At 38.8% G+C, this 23,263-nt stretch overlaps 1 protein-coding gene across 2 annotated transcripts in view; it reads left to right on the forward strand.

Moving 5' to 3' along the window:
* The first annotated feature begins 427 nt into the window (after positions 1 to 427).
* Positions 428 to 23,263, forward strand: part of DSE (dermatan sulfate epimerase) — a 33,569-nt gene continuing 10,733 nt past the window's right edge. The window contains exons 1-2 of one of the 2 annotated variants that reach the window (XM_032185757.1): positions 428 to 633; positions 11,531 to 11,999. The gene's annotated coding sequence lies outside the window, so the exon portion shown is untranslated. The remainder of the gene's footprint in view (positions 634 to 11,530; positions 12,000 to 23,263) is intronic. The other variant, XM_032185758.1, reaches the window with a different exon arrangement.

The following is a 23,263-nucleotide window of genomic DNA, read 5'->3' on the forward strand; positions in this document are numbered from 1 at the left end:
CGCACAGCACGGTAAGAGCCGGGTATCGGCTGGATCATCCCGGATGGTTTCATCAATCTCTGCGCAAAACCACACCGCCGACACTCGGTGTCGGGGGGCGGGCGCGTATTTCCTTTTCATTTATTTATTTATTTATCTATCTATCTATTTATTTATTTATATTTTTGCTTTTCGCTGACGGCTCTCCCCACCTCGGTCCAGCTGGGGTGGGGAGGGGGTGAGGGGAGCAGGAGGGGGCCGGGAGCTCCCCGAGCCTGGTGGGGGCACAGCGGGGCTGCGGCGCTGCCACGGCGTGAGGGGCCGCCGGGGGGAGGGAGGGGAAAGAGGGGGAGGAGGAGGAGGAGGACTGGGAGAGGTAAGGAAGGCGGGCGGAGGGCGGGGTGGAGGGGGAGGGGGGAGCCACTTTCTTCCTGAGTTGAAAAACGCACCCCCATCCCGTCCCCCCGCCTTGTCCCCCGGGGAGAAGCCGTGGCTGAGGAGCCTGAGGAAAGCCGAGACGGGCCGGGCTGGGGTGAGTGGGTCCCAGTCCCGGTCCTAGTCCCAGTCCCAGTCCCGGGGAGCAGCGGCTTCACCTGCCCGTGCCCCCCGGAGCACCGCCGATGAGTTGAGCCCCCAGCCGCGCTCCCGTGGAAGGTAGGCACCCGTGTCTGGCGCTTGGGGAAACCGAGGGGCAGGAAAAGGGGGATTTGCCCCGCGCGACTTCCTGCCGCTTTCCTCCTCCTCCTTCTTTTTTATTTATTTTTTGTTTATTTATTTTATTTTGCTGGGGAAGTAAAGTTCTGCTGTAACTCGTGGTGCCCAGCCGGCCCCTCCGCCGGCTCTCACGTTGACATCGGTGCATGCAGACGCTTCGCTGACCTCCAAAAAAATGTAAAGCTGCGACGTTTTCCTGCTTTCTTTCTTTTTTTTTTTTTTCAAGCTGGAGCTGCTGCCTTGCTGGACGTGAGCACTGACAGCGTAAGAAGTGGCTACAGCTGTGAATGAAATAGGGGAAATGTTGCTCAAGCAGCTGGGGGGTTTTGGTTACCCTGAGAAAACCAATTGCAGTTTAACGCTAAGGTTTTAATGTAGCCTAAACAAAGGCAAAGCAAATCTCCGCTAAGGATTGCCACAGCACGTTTATCTTGCCAGCAATTATTGTAACTCAGCGCAGTATTTCAAGAAGGGAACAATGCAACTGAAGGGCAGCAATGGGAATCAATAATTCAGATTCTGCTTATTGCTCTGAAAGACTCTTGCTGGGTAGCCTTGGGCAAGTCGCCCCACCTCTCCACATCTCTGCTTCTTCCCTCGTAAAACAGATACATTCACTCGCCTGCTTCGTGGAGGTGTTGAGAGGCTTAATTAATGAATTTCTTTCAGAACCATTTGGAGATCATTAGGTGCATTTTTTTTTTCTACAGAAGCACTAACTATTATTCCAACTAGGAATTGTTTTATTGTGTGTTGCTGCCTATATGTGTTTCTTTTCTGACCTACATTAAAGTTTTTAAAGGAAGTCAGCAAAGAACCAGTTCTGCAGTGGGATTTTCCCAACTGTGAACTTCACTAGCAAGAAAAAACTAAAATACACTGATCGTAGGCAGTTTCATTGGGAAAGAACAGTTAGTGCTTTAACAAAATATCCTTTTATTTTCTTATTCAATATAAGAGTTTGGTTTTGTTGCTTGAAGTATTGGAACACTTAGCATAGTCTTGCATTGCCATAAAAAAAAAAAAGAGTGCTGTTATTCGATACAAGAGCAAGATAGGAGAATCGTTTATAAACATATCTGTATCCTGTGCCATAGATACAGGCCTCAGAAGACACTGGGTGCTGGTTTGTCATTCCATAGCCACGTACAATCTCTTCCAAAACCAGTACTTTGGTCACAGAATATACAGAAGAAATATGTGAGTTGGATTCTTACAGTAAAAGCTGAGAGATTTTAGTTGCCCAAGAGAGCTCAGCTGTTATCAGAGTTTATTTTATATGTTTTAATTAGGTATTCAATAAAGTTCTGTATCATAGTGGAGAGGAAAATGTGTTTAATTACCAGGCTGAATGTTAGATCTGATTTTCATAGGTTGCATACTGTTACAGTAAAGTTAAAAGGACTAGCCAAAAGCTAGTTTAGGGTGGTGATTCTGTTTTGGTACTTCTTAAAGGCTCATCTCAAACACTGTACTCCATTTCTTATTCTCAAGTACTCTAACAGCATTTTCTTTTTCTTGAAAAAGTTGGGTAATGTTTTGTTTGTTTTTTTTTCTCCAAATAAAGAAAGCCTGGATCGGTGGTGGTAGAGAGTCATTACCATTAACAAGTAGCTATTGAGTTGTGGATGTACATAACCATCTGATTTGCTGGTGGAGAAATCCATCACATCCATCAGTACCTGGCAGTTTGAGCAGTGAGAGCGGAGGTCAGATGAGGATGTCAATGAGTCTGTATAACTGAAACATTCCTTCTCATGGAAGTGATTGCATTTAGTTAAAACTGAGTCACATTCCTAGGACTGCATTTGGAAACTTGTACATCTGGCACCCACAACATACTTTAGCAACAAGCAGAAAAGTTTAGTTACTACTGCTTTGTTCCTGGACATTTTGAAACAAATAAAGCTTTTTTTTTTTTTTTTCTTCCCTCTGAACAGATTAAAAATATAAACAAGGAAACAACTTTCTGTAACCATCATTTCTTGGTTTATACTTGATAATCCAAGTTAGGGGAGTAGAAGAGAATGTCTTTTTACTTAGCAAGCTGTATTGGCAAATACATTTCAGCCGCAAGTTTGTCCTGGCTTTTTGCACTTTCCTTGCTGTTTCCACTCAGCTGATCTAGACAAAAGAGCTGAACTTCAGTCCCCTGAAATTACTACAACATGGTGCCAATTTGTGTTCACAACTGCAGCCACGTATTTATAATAAATAGGCTTAATATTTGATTGAAAGCCTTTCCTTTGAGCCGCTTCTCTGTTTGGGTGGATAAGACTTGTACCAAAGCATGAAGGAACGTGGTCCACGGATGATGTCCCAAGTGTGCATAAGGTGTGACTTCTTCACTATAATCAGGAGGTCAAGTTTCTGCTCACCTATACAAGGATTCATTCACTCCACAGGTTCAAAACTTCCTCTTGCAAAACCCATGGTATGTGTCTGTCAGCACAGCTAAGCACAGTGGGGATACGGTGAGGTGTGAAGTTGCTTCATTAGCAAAAACCCCAAACCCTTGTACATTGCACTTTTTCCAGACTCAGTTATTTGCTCACGATGGGAACAGAGCAGAGCCTGCATTAAAGCCTGCCAGGAAAAATTAAATTTTGCTGATGTGATATGGGTCCTTTCTCACTAGTGCTTGGTCATTAGAAGTTTAGCGGAAGCAAGGTGTTGTTAACTTAGTCCTGACCTATGAGGTCTGGTCATTTTGGGGATCATGTGAAGGACAGAGCACTGGAAATAGCTTCTTCTATCAGATGCTGATATCTCACTTTAGTCTGCTGTTGGGACATAGGTGTTAAAGCCCAGGCACAGTAAGGCCATTATTTATTGAGCCTGAAATTACCATTGCTTGGTCTTTGGTCTTTGTTGTCCTGTCCCGTCCCCCCTACCCAGTTTAGACTCAATCCCTCCTACAACAGGGATTAGCAACAGCCTTATTCAGAACAGACAACAAATTGCAGGTACTCGGGTTGTTTTACTCAGGTAGGTATTGTATTTCAGTAGCAGATAGACTTTTAACATTTTAACATTAGAGTTCTACTACAGTTGTCCTGGTTTATGGTCTTGCTTTTTGTTGTTGTTGCCTTTTTTGTTTGATAGAAAGCATATATGCAATCATAAGTGTTCTAATCAATTGGCTGCTAAGAGCTATTAAAGTATTCATAAAATTTGTTTGAAAAAAAATCTGTGGCTTTCATATAATTTTAAAGCTTTTTAATCATATCCTTATAACTATGGTGCATTACGTTTTTCTACTGAAGCAGTCTATGAGGCTTCAGTTGTGCTGCAAGAGCCCTGCCTGCACAGCTCAAGGTCAGAAACGAGACTACACAATTCTAAATTTCAAGATCAGCCTATTAATTTTATGGTTGTGTTGAAGACTACTCAAGTAAATTTGTAATCCCAACTGAGAAGCTAAGTTTTGCAGTAGTAGTGAAGCCTTTAACTGTATCTGTATTTGAGGCTTCTTTCCATGAAAATGTACTTGGTACTTCATATCAGGACTGTTTTGAGCAACAGTAATATAGTAATCACCCTGAAGGAGCCACATGGCAATATATTTGATGGTCTCTCTGAGTTTGTACCTTGGAAAAAGTCAGGTGCATCTGATAATAAAGAACAGCATATTGATCTGTGTGAGATGTGGCTATCAGGTAGGGTGGTGCAGCTTAGGTCCACAAACACAGGCATTCATTTTGCAATTTTATGTTCTTGAGCTGACTAGCATAAATGTCTTTGGTCTTTGATGGTGCTCCTATGTGCTATTAGTATACATTAACAGAAATGAAAAGTAAAAATTATTATAGTTCTGTATGCTAGACTGAGCCATTAACAGGGTATGGAAACAGTTAAAATGTGCTTTGCTTCCATAGCAAGTGAAGGATGTGCTGCATGATGCATTCCCATTTGTTGGTATGACATCCTGCAGAAGTACTTTACAGATATAAATACTTGATATCTTCAACTGCTGAAGTGCGTAGATAGGAAGAAAGGGAAAGAACTGGTTTTATAAAACTGCATCTGTGACATTCATGTTCAGCATCTTGGATTCATGATTCATTGATTGAAGGTCCATGATCACAATAAGCATGAAAGTTTAAAACTGTTCATTATACACAGTGGAGGTGAACAACAAGCCAGGGGACTTAAAACTTTTACAGATATTTGGAGGAGTAAAGACTGAGGTTAATAAAGAAGTATTAATTGGAAAAGAGGATAGAAACTAAGGTCAGAGATGAAAACACCAGTGTCAGTATGAGAAGTCTCTGGTGCTGTAATCAGTCACCTGAAATGTGAGGGAAGCTCCATGGCATGCAACAGTTTGAGTAGGCTGTATTAATCACAAAGATGAACTTCATTTTGACAGCAGTAAAGTTGCCTCTCCCCTTCTACATGTATGATTAGTTTTTTCTGTCCTTTATTTGCACCTTCTGCCTATTGGCAGTCATGCTCTGAATGTTTTGCAGCTTTTCCTGTGTGCTGTAGTTCTGCTTGATCCATGCATAGATCACAGTAACCTCAAATAATCTCTTCCTTTGCCTACTTCCTGTTGCGAGACACTGTTTTGCTTTTAGCTGGTGGGCTTCCTTCACAGGAATCCTGCATGGTTTCTGATACCCTGAGCCCAGGCGTTCACACTCTTCCAGACAGCTGAATGGATCAGTTTACATGGGCCAGAAATAGCTGTATTTTTTAGCAGCTGCCAGATTAATTGTCTTTCACCACCCAAATTGTTACAGGAACTTTTCTGTTTTTCTGCACTGTCTATTACAACAATAGTCCTAGTCCCTAAAAGCGTCCTACACTCCATAACAGTTTAGCAGAGGAACGAGTGGTTTGTAGATTGACCTCTGGGACATCAGTGGGATAGTGGAGTCAATATTTTATTTTGGCCTATAGGAAGATTCTCAAACTTTCTTTCTTTAGTGGTAGCTTCTGTGAAAGCTATTTTTTATTATCTAAATGGCCTTTTACAAATTATTTCATCTCGGGAAAATATTAAAAATAAGTGCTGTTGCTCTAAAGGAGATCTTTCAATGGTAATTCAAAGTTTTGTCTTTGGTAAAAGTGACTGAGCTTTCATTTCATCCACTGAGTGTGGATGCCTTAACAGGCATGTCTGTACTGGTTGGGAATGAGTGCCTTTATGGTTCTGTATATCAAAATTACTTTCTTATTCGTTCTACACAGTGAAGTGTATGGAATAAAAGTTCCGAGTAAGAGTTAAGAATAGTAATATTAGTACAACCAAAACATTATTGAGAAAGCATTTGTGTGGTGGAATAAATTATAAAATAGCAGAAAATTCCAAATTCCCAGGCTATGGTTTGGGCATGCAGACAATTTAAATCTTGTTTTCACTTGAGGCAGAGAAAAGGTTACGCATTCAGTGTGTATGTTAATTTATATATGTGGTAGTAAAATAGACAAATAAGATTTTAAATGAAAGGAATAAGCAGATGAAGTTTCCACAGCAGATAACTTACACATCCTACTGTAAACTTATAAAAAATATTTTGTAGTTACTGTTCTGTCCGTAGCACAGTGTAGAATGAGTGTAAGCCATCACTGTCAAAGAATGATACTCACACAGCTCTTTACTGTGCTAAATAGATCCATTGAATTTTGCACTTAGATCAAAGGACAGGCACAAGTTTAAATCTTGACTGCTGACATGATGTCATATATTGATAATTAGTTTAGGAACTGGTTCTTTTTGGTTGTCTTTATGATTTTCACAGTACAACTGTTATACAGACATGAGCTGATGTGAAGCTTATTTTAAGTTATTTCAGATCATTTTAGAACAAATGCATGGGTACCTGAGCTATATGTTCTTTATTGTAGATCTGATTCAGAATCATATTTAAGGCTTCAGTATATAAGCTTTTAAATACTTTGGACATTATGTAATTGCAATGTAGCATATTTCTCATAGTGGAAAAAATCAGAGGAAGAAGTGAAGTAATGTCCCCTGGTGGTTAAGGTCATAATAGGTATTTTCAAGTTGTAAGCAGTGATTCTACACCTTCCCAGCATTTTCACTGCAGAGACAGATGGAAACTGGTTTTATCCGACTGCTCAGAAGGAGGCTGGAAGGAGGATTCCTAACTGCTCTTGTTCTGGAATGTGAGGTTCTCTTGCACTGATGTCCAGCCCAGCTGCTTTGAAAGGGACTTGGAGCACTTGCTGATGTGGGAACTGTATAGCTTGGGAGTTTGGACACAAGATTTGTTGTGATTGCTGCAGCACAACATTTATACTTTTCTTGGTCCCGCTGTGCTGCCTAATTTTGCGCTCAGATTTTTCTATGAGTCAGTAGGAACTGAACGGCAACATACAGGAATTGGTCTCTATTGACCCTTTCACTCTGTTTTCATGGGGTTGGTCTGCATTGTTTTGTCCTTAAATGTCATTGGATTCAGTAGGTGACTTGGTTGCTCTCTTGTTTTTAAATACAATTGCAAAATATTCTGATCAGTGATAAAACTGACATTGTTTGACAAAATAAATCCTCAATTGCTATAAGCACTGTGGTTTTAAAACATCGCTACTTCTAGCTGATAAACTCAATTTTATATATGCTGGTCCTCCACCATGAGGTGGAGGAGGGCCCATGGCCTCAGTGGGCATAGGTGAGGCAAGAGCTCTGTGCTGTGACAGTCATACCCGATGGGACTGAGTGGACAGGTGTGGTTTGTACGTGTCCCAGATCTGGCTCTGGGGAAGTGCTCTCATACAGAAACCTGAATACTCCATGGTGTTGTGATGCCTTCTGTTCATGGAAATGTTAATCACCAGCAATCCCAAATACTGCCTTTTCTGATGTTGGATGTACAACTTGATGAGAGCACCATTTGAGAGGTGACGCATGGGCTGGTCTCAGAAATGCTACCAGAGACACCTGTGACTTCTTTCTTCTAGGAAGTGATAAAAGTGTTGCCCCAGCAAAAATCATGCACAAAATATAGTGCTCTTCAGAACTGATACCGCAGAAAACCACGGTTCTTTTTTTTTTTTTTTTTTTTTTTAGTGCTCCACAAGAAGATCAGATTGCTCCGAGGATGGCTGTGCTGGCTGGTGGTCCCAACCACACTGTTCTTTCTCCACTCCCCCTTCTCCTGCTCCAACCTTCTCGCTTGGTGCTATCTTTCATTGCATAAGTAGCTGGAGTAAACAGGGCCTAGGTTTTCCTTTAAACAGTGTTTATTTGGTGAACCTACTGTGTATATACCAGTGTCCAGTTCAATTAGTAGCATTAGTTTAACAATTCATGTTTTTCTTTTCTCCAGTTGTACATCCACTCTTTGATGCAATGGTGAGAATTGAAATAGTTAAGATTTAGTCTGTTTTTTCTGGAATAAATGATGTTCTTTACTGTTTGTTTCTGCTGGCAATGGAGTGGAAATCATGCCAAATGCTCTTTCAGTCTAGGACTGAGTGACAACCTTTCAAAGCACATGGTATATTAACATTTTCTTCTGCATGCAAACATCCTTCACTCTCCTTATTTTTAATATTTTATCAGGTTGAGGTTTCCAAACTGAATAATAATAATAATAATAAAAAAAAAACAGTTTCAGAAAAGGTTGAGTTGCTTGGTAAAGTTTTTCTTGGAAAATTCAGTTGGTAATGAAGTAGTGTAATATGAGAACAAGAAATTCTTTTAACAAGAAAAAAAAATAGTATTGTGAGTGAGATTTAAGTGATCAGAAAGCCCAAGCTCCTTTACGTTTGTGCCCTGTGTATTGAAAAAATTTGTTGCAGTTACACTTACAACTGGTAAGTTGGAATTTATGTGGCCAGTTATCTATCCATGTTTGGGTTCACCTAAGCTATGGAGATAATTGGGTTTTATATGTACATTTCCAAATAATGGTGTATTTTTCTTCAGGTTTTAATATGCAAGTAAGTTAATTGAGGGAACATCAAAATATGGAGTTCAACACACACAACCTGCATTATGCTTTGGTGGTTTGGTGTTATTCCACCTAATGGTACACATACCATTGTAAAGAAATTTAGATAGTCCCTAAATGTTACTGGCTTTTGTCGGGTTCTCCTATTGGAGGTACTTTGGTTCTTTTGCAGTCTGTAGCCTCTCTAACCTGATAATTTTTGAAGTGTTTTTGGAGACGTCTTATAAACCAATTTAGCTTCTAAACAATTGTAGAAGTGAGGATGATCAAACATACCCCTTAGCCCTGTGGAGTTACTGGTCCAAGTCAGTAAATCAGTGCAGTGCGTGCTCAGGTCTGGTTCTAGTCAGGGAAGTCCTCAGTTGAGTGCGTGGTTCAAGGCAGTTTAGTTTCTTGTAATCCCTTTGGGACTGGTTAGTATGGGCTGTCTGTAAGCACGTAGTCTGTATTTCCTTGCTATCGGGGTGATAGTGGACATCCACACTTCTATTATATTTTGAGCGTTATGATTCTTATTAATTTTCCTGGTCCTGCTCTTAAGGACATCACAGCTGAGAAAACTCAGAGATCTTCTGTGTTAAATCTTCTCAGCCTCTGTAGAATCTTTGGGGCCATACTCATGCCATTTTGGGTCCTCACCTCAGTGATTTCATCCATGTGGTTGTAGCTGGTGCCTCCACAGAGGTTTGCATGGGAAGGAAGGTGGACTCCTTATTAGCTGCTTCCTCCAGCCACTAGTCTCATGGTGCTGAGCCCTGCAAAGTTGAGGAGCAGGGCTCACAGGCCTTGCTAAATTGCTGCCACCATGGGCTGTTGTCTTTATATCATAGAAAGGACATTAGTATGATTTGACCATGAATAAGTAAGAATGACTTTGTAGTCTTGCTTTTGTCACTGTCTATTGACTTTTCCATACCTTCATTCTGTGTATGCTGGTTATGAGTATATGATATACCCGTTTTCCAGTTATCCTATTTTTAGGACAAACACTGTGGTTTGGTGGTTGCCTCTAATATACAAGGTAAAAAATAATAATAATGTATTGTGTTTTAAATATGATGTGTTGGTCTGGCAGCTTCTTAGCTCCTTCATTTCAAAATATACTTTTGTATGATTTCATTATTTACAGATGAGGATACCAAGGGGCTAGAGTCTGTTTGGATAAACTACCGTGCATGTTTCTTTGTGTGTGCATATGTGGTGAGAGGATATGTAGACATAGTAAAAGTATTACCAACTAAACCACTCTTTGATCTGTGTAATGTGTCCTGTAATGGTTGGTTTACATCCAAAAAAGGGCAAAACTTACCTGCAAAATGCATTAGCATACTGTGAAAATGTCATCTTCCATTACTCTCTGTTAAAGCAATTATGCTATGCACTGTAATGCAAAAAAGTAGGCAGTTATAGAGTACAATATTATTTTTACCCTAAGAAGGAATGCTCAAGAAAAGATGTACTTCTTGGCTAAAATTACTTTCTCCCAAATTAATTTTGGGAGCTGAACATGAACGACTAGAGGGTCTGTGTACCTAGTGGTTGTTGAGGGACACAGTCCAACAAGGTTATCTTGTTGTTTCTTTATGTATTAATGACGTTGTAGAATCAGGATGTGGGTCTCTAAATAAGGTTTCAGCAGCCTAAGTTTCTGTTAGGAAATTTTGGCATCTATATGTTCAGAGCTGTGGGGAGAAATAAAAGGTTGCTTTGTACTTCAGCTTCTTGAGAGTTTTATTACTGAATCCTATGAAACAAGTTTTCCATGGAAAAAAAGATTTTGTTATTGTTCTTAGGTTTTCTTTCTTTCTGTCTATTTCTCTTTTTAATAATTGAAAACTACTGTTCATTATTTACATAAAACTGTCTCTCTTGGGTCTGCTTTCTGTAACCTTTCCCCTGTGAAGAATTTGAGGAATTTGCTGGCTTTCCTCAGGGGGATCCTGGCCATGTTTTATCTGAGACTTCAGGCTAGATAGTTGGTATTTCTTTCGAAGTAGCTTACTATGTTTAAATACTTGCATTTAACCTCAGTATAGATTTGTCATTTGAGCACATTTTGAGAAGCTGTGTATGTAGGAAAAAATGTACTTTAACCTTCAGCCTTCTTGGTAGCTGGCAGTAAATCTCCAAATGCAAAATGGTGAGCCCCTTAGGAAAAAAAATAATACAAAATACCTAAATGCCCTAGAGGCTAGGTATTTCAGCTGTTTTTCTAAGGTTCAGCCTGTTTCTTTTTCTCTTTTCTTTTTGTCATGTTGGACATTATTATTATTATTATTATTGAGGTGGTAGTGTATGTTTGTTGTTTTTTTTTTTTTTTTAGATGTGTGGGTGTTTTTGTTTTTTCCTTTTTTTTTTTTTTTTTTTTTAAGTGAGGACGTGTCAGAACTGGAGGGCCTGAGCACAGTATAAAATGACCCCTGCGCAAACTCCAGCATTCCACATCCTTCATTCTCCAGCTGTTAACATCAGCCAATGCAGCACGCAGGCTTGGCTGCTGCTAGCACCATCTCAGTGGCTGTCTCCACGCCTCCTTCCTTCCCTCCGTGCTGTCTCTGCTTGCCAGTACAGTCAGCAGTGCTTTGAATTAGGCATTGCTGCAATTACTTGAAATCTTGGTGAGTTCAGAGCACCAAGAGATGTCAGTGTGTTCATTTGCCTTGTATCAGCTACTGGAGGGAAAGATGTGGGAGGGAGAGGCTTTCTGCAAAGCATATAGGCTTTCGTTTAGGATAAATTGCTCAGTAGGTGTTTTGTCTGAATGATTCATATAGAAATGATTTGAAAGCCAATTGGACAATCCATTATTACTATTTTTTAAGTCTAGATGGAATCATATTTCCTAGAAAGCATCCTTAATTATATTGCCTCACAGACTATTTTTCTAACTCCTTCACATCTGTCTTCCGTAGGATATTTCAAAGATGGTTTGGCTCCCACTGGGGCTTGGAGATCTGATGCCACAATGAGGACTCACACACGGGGAGCCCCAAGTGTGTTTTTCATACACACAATTTGGTTTGCCTTTGCCTTTGGAGCCAGGGAGAACCCGGATGCAATGGTTCCTTTTGTCAACGCCAACTATGACAGCTATCCCATGCTCTACTTTTCCAAGGCGGATGTGGAGGGTCTGCGTCTCCAGGCAGCCACCACGCACCGGCACATTGCAGCTCGGCTGATCGAGGCAGTGCAAACGATGCTGTCCAATCCCCTGGAGTACCTGCCTCCCTGGGACCCAAAGGAGTTCAGCGCTCGGTGGAATGAAATTTACGGCAACAATCTTGGGGCCCTGGCAATGTTCTGTGTGCTCTACCCGGACAACATTGAGGCCATCGGCATGGCCAAGGATTACATGGAGAGGATGGCAGCTCAGCCTAGTTGGTAGATTTTTGTCTTTTCTTTTTTTTTTAAGTTGCTGTTCTTACTGTATATACTGCTTGCAGCTGGAAGCGTGAGTTGGATGGGTGAATTACTTAAATAATTTAAGCTGACTTTCTCTTTGACAGTAACTAACTTGCTGAATGCATTTACCCCCATCTGGACCAGTGGTGCTGCACAGCTTTTGACCCTCACTCTAACTGCCCTGTTGTAACCTGATGCTGAAAGAAGGGGTAGGGCTCTTTGTATACCATCCCAACTGCTACAAATATAAAAAAAAGTCACAAACCACCGCAGATCAGAAGCCAGGGTTTCACATCTGATTTGTAGTAAGAAGTGCTGAAAGTGTTTTTCTTCTTCTTTTTTTTTTTTTTTTTTTTTTTTTTTTCCCCAGACTTGTACATTTTCTTTGGGTAATGTTTCCTTAGGAAGAATTCAGGAAGGGGGAACCTGTGATAAAGGTAACAATAAGTGTAGGTACAAGTGACTCTCTGAGTTTCCTCAGTCAGGTGTTTTATGAATGCTCTAACATCTGTCTGAGCTTCAGTTCAGGCTTACAGCTCCACTTTGCCACACAATTATTCTCCTTAATACTTACTAGGACATGATAAAAATAGTTGTCCCTGTAAATACTTTACTACAACTGTTTGAACATCTGGCATTTTTATGGCCAGGATTAACTTCACCTGGATATGAGTTGTTATACATGAGTTACTCTGTCCTTGCCCATACTCTCTCTACAGCAGAAGTTAATGTTCTCTCTGTATGAGTAAGTCTAGCAATTGAAATGCAAAGTTTCTCTCCTCCTCACCTTCCTTTTTCATACCTACCAGCAATTTATCTTCTTTCCTCCTCTTCTCAGGCAGCTGCATTTCTCCTACCCACTAGCAGCAGTTGCTACTTCATGCACCTTCCTGACTATGCCCCAGGTTTGCTGTCACTTTGAGGAGGTCAGAGGATGGAAATAGGGGTTTTGCCGGAACAAGGGCTTCTGCTGTAGCTAGAAAGGCCTCCAACAGTGGCAGCTGCTGTCCTACAGCTCTGTGGTGGCAGCAGCTCACCAGAAGTCCAAGTCAGATTTCAAGTCAGCACAGGAGGAAACATTAGCTGTTCAAGCAGTATTCATTGCTCAGACCACTACTCCCTACCCTCTCTGGGGAAAGATCAACTAGTAATGTCCTATAAATGGCTTGCAGCTCTGGACCTTCATGAGAAATATGCTAGATGGAGATTACATAACTTGGGATCTGTATCATCCTGATGGGCGTGATTTAAAAGCTATCATATTGTTGTGGTTTCCCTATACCATGTATTAAGCTGTTGAATGCTACAGAAATACATAGAGTAGAACAAAAGTGGTGGGAGGAAGAGTTGCAGTGGGTTTAAACTGATTGTATGATAAGGAAGAGAGGACACGTGAGAGTTAGGAAGAAAAGTAGTGGCACAAAAAGATGGCGTTTGGTTCCACGTTTTTTTCAAAAATAGGAAATTGCCATCCAAAATAAATGTATAGCAATACAACCCCTCAGTCTTACCTTCATTTCACCAGATAGCCTGGGAGGCAGCCTGTAGAACTGCCTTTCCCCTGGCAGACTGACAGTTGCACATTCTAGGTGAATCCTAGAATGTGTGACCATCTCCAGCACGACCTACAGACAGCTCCAAACTCATCACCTTCCTCCCTAGTTTCATTGCTCACACTCACTTTGGGTAGTGGAAATATGTAGCTATATGGCCATCTGTCACTGTTTTAGGTGAATAAGATGCAGACACACTTAAGCAAGCAGTCAAAGCCTAATCAAGGTTCTGTGTGTAGACAATAGGGGTGGGGTGAGCTGCTCTTTGTATAACAGAATCACAGAATAATCTAGGTTGGAAGAGACCTCCAAGATCACCTAGTACAACCTCTGACCTAACACTAACAAGTCCACCACTAAACCATATCACTAACCCATATAACCTCCAAGCATGTCTAGCGGTCAGCTTTTCAAATGTTGTAACAGAAACAGGGACCTGTTTTTCAATGTTGTTTCTCCCTATAGAACTTATGGCTGAAAATGCTGTCAGCATGGAGTTCACACTGTCTCCATCATTGATGGTAATCATATCACAGAATGGCTGAGGTTGGAAGAGACCTCTTAAAACCACCTAGTCCAACTCCCCTGCCAAGCAGGGCCACCTACAGCATGCTGTACAGGATCACGCCCAGGCAGGTTTTGAATATTTCCAGAGAAGGAGACTCCACAGCCTCTCTGGGCAATCTGTGCCAGGGCTCTCACCCTCACAGTAAAGCAGTGCCCCCTCATATTCAGCCAGAACTTTCTGTGCTTCAGTTTGTGCCCACTTCCTCTCTTCCTGTCACTGGGCACGACTGAAAAGAGACTGGCTCCATTGTCTGAACACCCTCCCCTCAGATATTTATATACATTGAGTTTTCCCCTCAGTCTTCTCTTTTCCAGGCTAGACAGGCCCAGTTCTCCCAGCCTGGCCTCATACAACAGGTGATTCAGTCCTCTCATCTTCATAGCCCAACTCTGAACTTGCTCCAGTAGTTCTATGCCTCTCTTGTACTGGGGAGCCCAGAACTGTAGATTCCTGTCCCTTGTCCAATGGAGATTTTCAGGAAAATTGTAGGAGTTTAGCATCGCTGAGGTATTATTGTTATGGCTGGCTTTGTTCAAATAGGTCTACAGATTCAGAAGCTGAAGGAGTGGACAGACAGATTTCATAAATCTGTTCTTCCCAAGCAATGCAGTTTAAAAAGTACCAGAGAAACATTTTACTACACACACTTCTCCACTTAGGGTAAAACTAGGAAAACAAACACTGCACATATGAGAGTTCTTGCCTGATCACTACTAGTAGGCAATTAGAAGTTCTGGACATAAGTCCTGAATAAGGCTGGATGTGAACATTTCTTGCAATGTTGCAGAAATGGAACTATTAAAAAATTTTTGTTCAGTCTATTTAGTCATGCTGAGTTCTTAACAGGAGGGTGGAAAGAAGGACTTGTTCTCATGATGCTCAAGTTTAGAGCCTTGAATGTTGTGAGGCTCATCTGCCAAAACTGCTTAAGCCAGCAGTAAAGAGGGTTTGTCTGGAAATGTATCAGTAAAATAAAAGTAAGTCTGGATAAACATTTTTCTTCAGATACTTCTATAATGTAGGTGTCTAGACTTCCATGTAAATTGCCCTAAAAATTACATTTTATCTCTGAGGAATAATCAACATGTGTTAGCAAGCTAGATCTGGCTGTCATATACATTACTTTTTGGCAGCTTAATCCTTTCAAGAATATAATCTGGATTTGTTTTTGACTTTTGCTGAAATGGCATTGACTTTTAAAGTAACACTAGAATTTAAAAAAAAAAAATGTTAAGTGATTTTCCTCTAATTTTCATAACAGTCATAAATAAAATTTAAACCTTGTTAGAAAACAAAAGTATATTTTGGTAGTGTGTGCATTAGTTGGACAGATTGCTGGTTATTTGTCCAAGAATGTCAAGAGAGCAAGGAGACTGACATTCTTAAATCTCATCTTTATGTTAGTGAGTATCCTGAGTCCAAATATAGTTCAGTATTATCAGGGCACAGATAAGATAGTTTACTGATAATTGATGCATGCTTCGAACGGGCATGTAATGAAGCACTTATGTCTTTTCTCAACTACTGTGATAGTATATATCACATAATAAAAGACACCCTTAATTGAATTCCCATCCGTGTAGGCTAACAGAGCTTGAGCTGTTTGTCATAACAACCGCCGTTGATAGTCATGCTGCTCATAACAGAGCATCCATAATTGCTACATCCTGGAGTAGGTTTACATTTTAAAATAAACAAAGGGTCAATGGCTAATAGTTCACTATAATAATCATCTAAATAATACAGGAACAGACAATGTTTTGAAGGTTAGCAAGAGCAGGGAAACGTAGTACATTAATGTTTCAATGAAAATAGATGAATTTTTACTGTTAAAAATTAAAACCTGGTGTTAAATAACTTGCTTGGTCTTCCTATGATGCAATAACTAAATGCTGCCTAAAAACTTAGGGAAAGTTTGTCCTTATTTAAGCCATATTATCTTATTTTACAGAGAGCAGAGGATATAGATCAGCTTTCTGGCATTTTATCTCCAACTTGCTTCTTGAACACTCCCTACCAGACATGCATTATTGGCAGAGGGGATCTGCACTAGTGATTTTTTCCATATGCTGTCTTGGCCTCTTCCAGTACTGAGTAAAGTCATGTAATTAGAGTCACACATCATGCAGAAATAAGAGTCCAGTCAGACTCTGTATTTTGGACAAAGCAGTGAAAAAGTTTCTTCTTTACTAAGCCTGTTGTATGAACAAATACCTTAGAAGTTCACAAATTCTGCACCCTTTTCACAGAGGTATTTCTCTCTTTAGAGTTGCTAGACAAGGGATTTCTGTGTTTTGTTTGTTTGTTTTTTCTTGGGGGGGGGGGGGGGGGGCACATAGTTCACACACCATTTTTTGAACACAAGTATGTTACCAATGTACAGTAAGGTGTAGGATTTGACGGCAAGCCTGACTTCATGGGTTTCACATTGGAGATAATTGCTGTCAAGCACATGCAAACATTCCAAGGAAACAGCAGTGAGGAAGTAAAAACTAATAGGAGGCTTTGTCATAACAAATTTTTGGCCCTCCCAGTATTTCTTGTTAACCAGCAATCCAGTAGCTTTGTTAGTCCATGTTTATTGAAAGTATCGGAGCATGCCGTAGGACTGTTGCTGATAGTGTCCAGATAGTGCTCAGTGTAGAACAACATGAATTATAAAGTAAAAGATATACAAATACTTAAATGTGTAGATAAATGTACAAATAGAATCCATTCACATGTGCTAAGTTGAAATCAAGTGAGGCTCTATGCTGACAACACAAATTTAGCACATCTGTTTGAGTCCTAATAATAACCACCAGACATTCAAAGAATACTGAGAAGGGTTTTATAATTCTAGAATAGAAATTAGTATATAAGATATATATATAAGTATATAAGTATTAGTATATAAGTATATATATTAGTATATAAGAATTATTAGTATATAAGAAGTATATAATAAGAAGATTATATATAATCCTGGAGGAGGATGCTGAGATAGTGTCCTACAGGGAGGAAGAAAAAGAAGGGTAGGAGGATGAATCTGATATCTGGAATATTTATTATTTTAGTAAGTGAAATATTGAACCCTCATGTTGTTTTTATCTTTTTCACCTGTAGCATTTAAAAACAGATATTTTACGTGTCTATAAAATTGACTTGTGAATTGTGAATGTCTGGCTAGCTGAAATTTTAAGAGTTTCTTCTACATTTTCTATTTTTAATGTATGGTTCCTGCCAGGTTTTCTAGGAGATAAATTGTTGCTGAAGTTCTGTGGTGACTACAGGAAGCTCGCGTGCCTAATATAAAAATTCTCTACAATGAGAGCTAGAGGTAATCTAGAAATAATAACATAACTAAATTTCTGTGTTTGCTTTATGTGGTACTGAGAACTATCAAGACAGATTTGGTTCTTGTTTATTAATTTGTCAATGTGGAAGGATCATGGTTGACGCTAAGAAAGAGCCAAGTTTGAAAGGGACCGTCTTATGATCAAAGACAAAACTGATTGAAAATGATATGAAAGCAGCTTTAGAAGTAGTAGAATGATGGTTATAAGCCCATAGGGAAACATGGAGAAAGAGAGGATAGACAGTAGCTGAAAGTTTCTGAAGGAGTAAAATTATAGTTGCCTCCTCAGCGCCTAAGCGGTACAACCCTACTTTTATAATAAGCTCTCAGACAATGTTTTCAGAAGTATTATATGTTGTCATTTTTTTTCTGGTATAAATTTAACCTTTTATACCTAAGAACCACTTGTCTGCTTATGAACTGAGATGAAATAAGCATGAGTGGGTCTCAGTGACTGCTGTTGAAACACAGATGATAAAGGGATATGTGCAAACTTACGTTTTACCTTAGACATAGGAAATATAAATCATCAGTTTTTCAAGGACTTTAAAAAAAAAAAAAGTTCTTAGTATTTTTATGGTTGAAAATGGCTGAGCACTTGAGTTTTGCAGATAATATGGCTTTTGCTCTGATGGCAACCAGAAAAATGTTGGAAAGCTGAAACATTGTTTTGGATGGAAGAGATTTTTTCAAGGATTTTTCTTCTTTAAAAAAAAAAAAAAAAAAAAGGAAGACATTGTTCTGATAGTGAACAAAGTATTCAATTTAAGCACAAGAAAATATTTTGTTTTAGAGACTTTCTAAGAAAATACTGGACATTGAGTCTAGTTTATAAATAAATGCTGGTGGTCTCATTTCCCTTGGTGGTTATGCTTCCTCTTGGTATGTATGCTTCCTCTGTTCAAGAAAGAATATTTCCTTTGCCTGATTGAAGGTTTAAAGCTGTATCACCTACTCCCAGAAGTAGGTCAGAACAATAGCAAGGTTATCTGGAGTTCCAGGGTGTTGATGTTGACATTGGCAAATCTGTACAATTATACAGTTGGCCTCAGGACTGAGAGCTCAGTTGGCACTATTACATGCCACATTTGCATCCTTGCTTCACATTTAGCGTGCATTAAGCTCAACCATTCTGTTACCTAGCTACTATGTCTAAGATGGATTACATCAAAAAGTACTAAATGGATGTCTTGGACTAATTTTCAGCGTAATCCTCCTGAATAGAGCCCTGATTCATTTGCCTTTGCATCTACGTAATGCGAATGAGAGTTCCAGTACTGTGAAGTGATTTCTGCCGTGTTTCCTCCAATCATTAGCTTAATCTGCCCTCAACCTCCAAGTTATTCTGCAGTAAGTAATTTGTCATGGGGAAGTTTGGAGCATTAAGCTTCAGGATGTGGATTACTTGCGTAATATATGTGTCAGGATATGCTTAGTGCTTCATTTTGCAGTCAGCTATACCATGTTATTTATTGATACAGAGGCTGGAAATCAGATATCACAATACCCAGATAGGTATTATGTTTCTCAAGTTAGAGCGAGTTATTTTCCTTTTTAGTTCAATTTGTTTTTAATAATTGAATACAAAGTGAAGGAAGACTGATTCTAAATATCCCATAGGCCGTGATCAAGGACCTCACTTTAAGTGGGAGAACTGCTTGTCTTAAATCCTGCCTTGAAATGGACATACAGTATATTTTTTTTTCCTCTTAGCTTACATTCTCAGAGAAATGATAATACTCCTGGTTTTGATAATGCAGTAGTTATTAGTAGAGAGAAATGAGGGAATAATACAAAAAAACAATTTTTACTGAAAGACGAGACGTTAGCAAATTTAGTGGTATTGTCAAGAAGTGATGAGGTTGTGGTAATTTTACCATGATTTTCTTGGTGTTGTTTTTGTTTCAAGGAGATAGGATACTGATTTTTAATTCCTATGCAAAAAGGTGGTATATATCGCATTAATCTTGGACAGTGCAGTGAACTCATGGTGGTTCCTGACAGCAAAAACTGAAGAATTGAACCATAATCAACTTCAGGTTCATTGTTTGTTACAGAAGGTGGCAAATCTAACACACACACACCACCTTATGCTATGCTAAAATACTCAAAACATGTAGGAAAACCCATTACTTACATAAACCTTATCTGTGATCTTTTAAGTTTCGTCGTGGAGGATCTACATCAAAGTCAATGTTTAAAGTAATAAAAATAATTTAAACAACAACAACAACAAAAAGTTAAAGTTGTGGGTTGGAACTAGATGATCTTTAAGGTCCCTTCCAAACCTTGCCATTCTATGATTCTACGAAAGAGAAATGAACAAAGCAACCAGGCATGTGTTTGCAACTAAGTAGTTGTTCTGCAGTAAAGAATCCATTGTAGACATTTTTATTTACTCTGGATCCCTGGATTTTTTTTTTTTTATTATTTTTATTTTTTTAACATCTGATACCTTTTTAAAGACTGGAAAGACTGGCTACAGCACTAAAAGATTGCCTGCTGCCCTCAGACACGGTTAATTGCTAAGCTGAGGTTCATACTGGCTCATGTTTTGTAGTCTAGATAAGATTAGAAAAGAGCTGTTTTCAGCATGTTTTCACCCATCTTTACTTGTATTAATAGAAACAACTTTAATATTTCAGAACAGAGTAGTTCATAATAGCCTTGAAAACTTTTGTCACAGACCGTGCTCATTGCAGGCCTGTGGTACCATGCTTTCCCACGGTTTATCAGCCAGGCAGTTTACCACATCTGACACTCGCAATCTATTTGAAATATGAGAGCACAATTAGATACAAAAAGTGTTTAATGCTTACTACTTGACCATTCTTGGGAATAATTTTACACATTGTTTAGTGTACATTGCTTGATTCCATTGAAATGAAGTTAATGGAGGCACACAGATTATATCAGCTAAATCGCTAAATGAACAAGGGAAGTTCACTTTAAGAACAGATGTTAGCTGTAAGCTTGTATGTTTAGAAATAAGTTTATTTAAATCGTCATGTTTAGTTTTCCCTGTTACTTGCGTATATCTCCTCTGTTAAATTTTATTTACTTACTATACACAATTGCTATTTGATGGAAGTAATTACAAAATTACTTCATCTAAACCTGAGGGGGTTCACTATAACAATGTTTAGGCTTAGGAAGCCCAACATAAGGTGTGTGGGTTTTTTTTTTTGTTTGTTTGTTTTGTTTGTTTGTTTTCCCACTGAAAGGTTTGATTTTCTTTTTGCTGAAGAAGTCAACTTAAATGTAGTTATAACTGATCAGCTTATCCTTTCCTGTGTATAGCATTTTCTATTTATCAGAAATGTTGTCACAGACATTATGTAAAATCTTAGGCTATAGAATTTGGTGCTGTGTTGTGCTCAAAACAAAATACAAAGTTAGCAAATATCAAGCCAAATATCTTAACAAGGAAATTCACAATAAATCAGTTCTATTGTCAAATCCCGTTTCAGGTGAAGTTGATAAAGACCATTAAATGGCTTTTAACACATTCTAATTAGCAGTTTATATGTATACTGAAAGTATACATATAAGTATACATATACTGAAAGCAGTTTATAAGTATACTGAAATCTGAATTAAATGTTTTAAGTCAAATTATTTCGTTATTCTTTCCTTCTATTAATATATAGCTTAGCCTCAAGCATGTGCTAATTATTCTATACTAAGGTCTTTAAAGTCATATTTCCTGTTCCTATTTGAACTCTGATCTATGAATGTGCAAAGGTTTCATGAAAAGCAAAATTAAAAGTACTTTGCAAATTTGGGTTCATGATATAGCTGGTCAGAGCTAAAGATGTTACGTATATCCAGCATAGAATAGAGTTTCATTTTTACATATAAGTCTAATTACATTTTAAGAGTTTTTCCAATGATACCAAAGATGAATAAGCAGAAATCATAGAGTCATAGAATCATTTGAGATTGACAAATGACCTGTTAACTGAGATTTTCAATTTTTGTGCCTCTATGACACAGTATAAATATACCCGGTGACTGGGAAGACTTGCTTTCCCAGTTCAGTTACGGTTTCTTCTAGTCGATCTTGAAGTATGGAAATAATGAATTCCTAGGTAAAGCATGTAAGTGTTTTGGCCTACAGGTCTGTAATTTTTTCCCACAACAATTAACCCAAAGCATAAATATAAAATTTTACTATACCTGGCTGGAAGCCTTTGTTGATGAGTTCAGAGTTTGAACCAGAAGGAAAATGACAGATAAATTTTCCCAACAGCGGCCACCAAGAATGTAATGTGGTTATGGAGGAAGGTGAAAAGGAATTTTGAGACTTTTTTCCGATGCTTTGGCTGATGTTACCACAGCTTTAGCTGCCTTAATATTGTTCACAACCTGGTTCACAATAAAATCATCTAGCCTAGTAAAAATCCTGGTTCAAAAAGAGGCCACATTTTGCTGTGTTCAGTAATACTGAGTAAGTTCCTGTATTTAATTTAAAATCCTTGAGATAATGATTTCATTTAAGAAAAAAAAAAATGAATGTATAGCTTCACCAAGCAGAAGATGAGATGAAACTGAGAGGTTTCTTGTGCAGTGTACAGTAGGTGACCCTGCTTGACAGGGGAATTGGCCTAGATGATCTCAAGAGGTGCTTCCAACCTCAACCACTCTGTGATTCTGTGAAGATGAACACTTAAACTGTTGGAAACTCAGCTATATCAAAAAGCCTGTGGAGGTTTATCTTACATACAGTTATGAATCTGCCAAGGTCATTTGAGTTCTTCCAGTGGAGTTAGTTGTATTGAAACAAAAGCTAAGGGTCATTTTTGTCACTTGTAGACCATGTGTTTTTACCATAGTTGCCCTGCCCTAGCCTGGTATTTATAATTTCTGGTTCATTTATGTATTTTGAATGCAAGTAGGTGCTCCTGTTGAGCACCTACTCAAGTTGAATGAGGAGTTGTTTGTTTGTTTGTTTTTGGGGGGTTGTTTAAGATCTTGTTAATTCGATGTTTTTTATCTGCTTGTTTTTATTATCTGCTTGTTCACTACTGGTTATAGAAATCCAGGAAGAAATTGTATTTATAGAATCACAGAATAGCTGCATGTCCTCAGGGGTACAACACAGTTTCCACTGGTAACTGTATGACACTATCTCAACAATTTAAAGTTAGTTTCTGCAGTAGAAAAAGTTTTGCAAAGTGTGTGAAGAGAACAACCATGAAAGTAACTGATAATTATTAAGCTTATCAAGTGTTTTTGTGTGTGAGGGGGGGGTGGGTGGGTGGGAGGGGTTGTTTGGTTTGCTGTTTGTTTGTTTCACTGTGCCTTCCTTCACATTTCCTTCTTTGTAGGGCTATCACCTGGAGTACTCTTTGTACTAAAAAACTGAAGTCTTTATTAGCCAACATATGCTTGATTTAAGAGAAATACTTGTTCTGTGCTGCCTCCACCTTTGTTATGAATTTTCTTGGTAAAATTTACTGTTTTGCTAAATGACTGTAATTATTTCATAGAAGCAGTAGTTCCTAGAAAACCTGTTATGACATCGTTTTACTTATTTTACGTTAAATACTGTTGTTCTTTTTTTAATGACATGAAGTATTGTTGATTTGAACTGTAGCCATGAAAATAATTTTCATCATCTCTACTACTATCCTTGCTGTGTTTGTGAATTAAGAAACAGCATTGTGAGTTATTGTATTTGTTGTTGCTTTAAAGACAGCTTCAGTCCCATAGTCACCATTAGGAATTTGTTAACATTCAACTGCTTTGGAAAAGAAAAAAGATTCTTTCAGTTTTTCTGGAA

This window comes from Aythya fuligula, chromosome 3 (genome assembly GCF_009819795.1).
Source record: "Aythya fuligula isolate bAytFul2 chromosome 3, bAytFul2.pri, whole genome shotgun sequence".
NCBI lineage: Eukaryota > Metazoa > Chordata > Aves > Anseriformes > Anatidae > Aythya > Aythya fuligula.